The sequence below is a fragment of the Rana temporaria genome, chromosome 1 (assembly GCF_905171775.1).
Source record: "Rana temporaria chromosome 1, aRanTem1.1, whole genome shotgun sequence".
In the NCBI taxonomy this organism is placed as follows: Eukaryota; Metazoa; Chordata; class Amphibia; order Anura; family Ranidae; genus Rana; species Rana temporaria.
In genome coordinates this window covers 152,275,266-152,279,457 of record NC_053489.1, presented here as the reverse complement: position 1 = coordinate 152,279,457, position 4,192 = coordinate 152,275,266, and the positions used below count along the sequence as shown (strand labels likewise).

The following is a 4,192-nucleotide window of genomic DNA, read 5'->3' as shown; positions in this document are numbered from 1 at the left end:
GTCAATTTCCCTTTCTTCGCTTAGTGTGGCACTACAAGTATAAGCAAGACAGAGCAAGTCTGGTCCAAACTTTAATTAAAGTCCAGCTCCAGGAAAAATAAAACCCACAAAGACACTTTTTCTCCCCCTCCCTGCATACATGCCTGCCCTCAATGTTTAATAATTTTCAATATACATACCGTATTTATCGGCGTATAACACGCACTTTTTCATCTTGAAAATAATGTGGAAAAAGCATGTGCGCGTTATACGCCGATATGGGCGGTATACGCCGATATGCATTTACCAAAAAAACATTGTACATACTTTACAACATTGTCCATACTGTAATCCTCTTCGGAGACACCATCGGAGCCTGTGTGATGTGCGGGTCAGCCTGTGTAATGTGCGGGTCTCGGGCGCTCGATCTCCAGCAGTGCTGTAATCAGCATCGGAGACCGCATCGGAGACACCGTCGGAGCCTGTGTGATGTGCGGGAATCGATCCCCAGATCTCAGGCAGCCTTCGCCCACTTCAGTGCTGTGATTAGCGTTGGACATGGCCTGGGTTCTGTGCAGGTCTCAGGATGCAGTGGACAGAGGAAGCTTCCTGCTCCAAGTCTCGCAGTAGTCAGCGTAACTTTCCCGCCGTGCAGAGGGTTACCATGATTACGCTGACTACCCCGAGACTCAGAGCCTCTGGAATCTGACAGAAATCCCTCAAAATTAAAGGGTTAATGGGGGGGTGTTTGAGCATTGTCCAAGCCCTGAATTCATTAATTCCAATCAGATCGCCTAGGTGTGAACACCCATGCGATCCAATTCTGGTGCGGACCCAAAAAAGGGGTCCTGTGCGAGTTTGGTCCAAATGCAATGCAAGTATGATAATAACACCAGTATTACCATACCATACTACACACATTACAACAGAGTACTGGTAAATTTACACACCCAATACTACCTTACTCTTTTTATTTAAATTTAGGCAAAAAGAATACCACTGGTATCCCTAATGGAATAAAAAAAAAGCGTGGAGCATATACAGCTGGTTTCAAGTTAAAGGTTGTGGAATAAGGGAATTATTTTCTGCTTTGGATATTATTGTTGGATCGTCCCTGGTTACACTGAGCCACTGGAATTTAACAATATGATCCTCACTATTGGACTCTCACGTGGGTCTGGGGATTTCAGTTTCTCCAGAGCCACGAGTACAGTCCAGCTTTTAACGGTGTACTTTCTGAATCTAACACTTTAAGTCGACTCCCGACACAGTTTGTGCCCATTAGGGGTGTCGGGATGGACTTTGGAACTACGTGCACTCATCAGGTTTTCCTGCCTTTTTAAGATATTTTAGTACAGTTGAGAAGGATGACCTATTTAATATTGAGTGACGATTATTAATCTATATCGAATAATTAATATGTACTGTGTGATTTTCACTGAGCCCCAGGATGTTCTGGTGGCATTGAATTGTACTGTACTGCTCTTCAATAAACTTCTTTTAAAATCTAAAAAAAAAAAAAAAAAAAAGGTTGTGGAATATGCCAAACAACATGGAAATAGGGCTGCAGCAAGGCATTTTGGAGAGCCCCCAACAGAAAGCACAATACGAGATTGGCGAAAAATGGAAGAAAAACTCAAGACATTATTAAAAACAAAATGCAATTTTCGCAGCGGTATTGTTAAATGGCCAAAATTAGAAGAACAGGTGAAGGAATTTGTAGTAAATCATAGAAAAGCTGGCATTGCATTATCAACAAAAATGATCATCATTCAAGCAGTGAAAATCAGCAAAGAATTGCAAATACAGGATTTCAAAGGGACAACATCATGGTGTCAAAGATTTATGAAGAGGCATGAGCTTCGAATGCGAACAAGAACCAGGATTGCCCAGCGTATGCCGGAAGATTATGAAGAGAGGATAATAAATTTCAATCAATTTATTATCAAACAAAGGAAAAGACAAAATTTTGAAATTGGTCAAATCGACAACATGGACGAAGTACCCCTCACTTTTGATGTCCCTTCAAATAAAAGCGTGCAAGCAAAAGGTACCAAGTCCGTTACGATCAAAACTTCAGGGCATGAAAAAAATCATTATACCGTGGTCCTTGCGTGCGCGACAGATGAAACAAGCTGCCACCATTGGTCATTTTTAAAAGGAAAACTCTTCCAAAGGAGAAAATTCCAAGTGGCATAAAGGTGCATGTTCTCCCTAAAGGTTGGATGGACGAAGAAGGCATGAGATTTTGGATTAGAAATGCGTGGGAGAAGCGCCCAGGTGCTTTGTTAAAGAAGCCGTCCTTGTTAGTACTGGACTCATTTAGATCTCATCTTACAGAGTCAACAAAGAAAGAATTTAAAATGTGCAACACAGAGATGGCAGTCATTCCAGGAGGACTAACATCACAATTACAGCCATTAGATGTTTCCATTAACAAGCCCTTCAAAGCCTTAATGCGTGAAGAATGGAATAAATACATGTGTGATGAAAGCCAACATGAAGTTACAAATTCTGGGCGATTGAAAAGACCTGGCATTACAAAAGTGTGCGAGTGGATAAAGACTTTGTGGGACTCAGTTAACGAAGATATTGTCATTAAATCTTTTAAGAAATGTGGCATAAGCAATGCTTTGGATGGGAAAGAAGACGAGGTGCTATATGAAGACAGTAGCAGTCAAAGCAGCAGTGTTGAGTGTGATTTTGAAGCTAGCAGTGAAGATGAAGAGTTTCTTGGATTCTCAGACAGCAACGATTTCAAAATTTTAAACTTCTGCAAAAACATGTACCGTACCTTATTATCCAAGTGTATTCGTTAAAACAGTTGATTTTAGTTTCATGTTATGTTCATTCCCTTGATAAGTGCTTAAAGTGGTTGTAAACCCATCCTGTGCTATTTCCACCATATAAAGCTTCCCTACCTTATGAACGAGTTGCTCTGTGTAAAACGCTTCCTACCTTATCCCTTTCTGTGTAATCTGTCATTTTCGAATGAATGACGTAATCGGCACATGCGCAGTTAGTGCCGTTTTTCCGGCCGGCTCTTCTTCTGGCCGGAAAACTGTGTACATGCCAGGGCTGCGTCATTTCCTTTGGCTGACGTCAGCCCCGAGATCCCGCGATACTCCCTCGCTGAGAAGCTGATCCTAACCCCATGTGACTCGCTATGTCACAGGGGTTGGAGCGCAGAGCCGAGGACAGAACCTGTTTGTCTGAAACGAAAACGAGGCTTGGTTTCAGGAACGAATGCGCACGTGCGTGATGTTGGACACAGAAGGAATGTGAGGGCGGAAATAAAATACAACTGAAACGCGGAAGACAGGAGTCATAATGGCAGCGGCTGAGTACAAGCAAAGGGGATCATAAAAAGTCAAATTTTTCAAGTAAGAAAGTTCTATTTGCATAATGTATGTGGCGCATAGCTGCTAAACAGCAAGATGAAATTGCATGTTGCTGATTTGGGGTAACATTATCTGAGTTTACAACCGCTTTAACTATTAATAAAAAAAGGTTTTGAGCTACCTTTGTTTTGCTTCAAAGTTCTTTATTTAAAATGTGTTTTTTTTCCCTGAAACTTCCCTCTTAAAATTAAGTGTGCGTTATATGCCGCTGCGCGTTATACGCCGATAAATACGGTACCTAGAAGTAGACCTAAAACCAATTTCTAAAATTCCTATCAAACAGACAAAACTGTTTAATGGTATATTTAACAAAACAATGTAGAGTAAATAAGATAAATTCAATATTAGGATTTACATATAATTTAAAGTGACACTAAACAATATCCTTACTCTCCAAAACTTTTTTTCCAATTATTCATGATCCTGTAATCTATTTTTCATTCAGTTGTTTCCTACTCTTTTTTTTTCTGCCTCTTTGTAATGTCCTCTGTACACATTAGTTGTGGTCATATGACCTTCTGTAGTCACACTACATAGCTCCTAGTCCATATTGTCTAGTCCATCTCAGGAGAAAGCAAGAGAGAACGGCTACTTTCCTACATGCAGTAGGGCCATGCAGAACAAACGTAGCCACCCTCTAACCTAAAGTTGGATCACAGCAGCAAAAAAAGGACTTTGGAGACTTGGAGGAAACTGAGAGCAATAGAAGGTACTTTTTAGAATTAAGAATACATATTTGAATACATTTTATTTTTTAAACTAGAGTTTAGTGTCATTTTAATTTTCTGACATGCATTGTACAATTGGAATAT

General features: G+C 40.4%; 1 long non-coding RNA gene across 1 annotated transcript; it reads left to right on the top strand.

Moving 5' to 3' along the window:
• The first annotated feature begins 804 nt into the window (after positions 1-804).
• LOC120924826 lies at positions 805-1,672 on the top strand. The gene is made up of 2 exons (XR_005746441.1): positions 805-1,040; positions 1,510-1,672. It is a non-coding gene; the product is annotated as an uncharacterized LOC120924826 (long non-coding RNA).
• Positions 1,673-4,192: the final 2,520 nt, after the last annotated feature.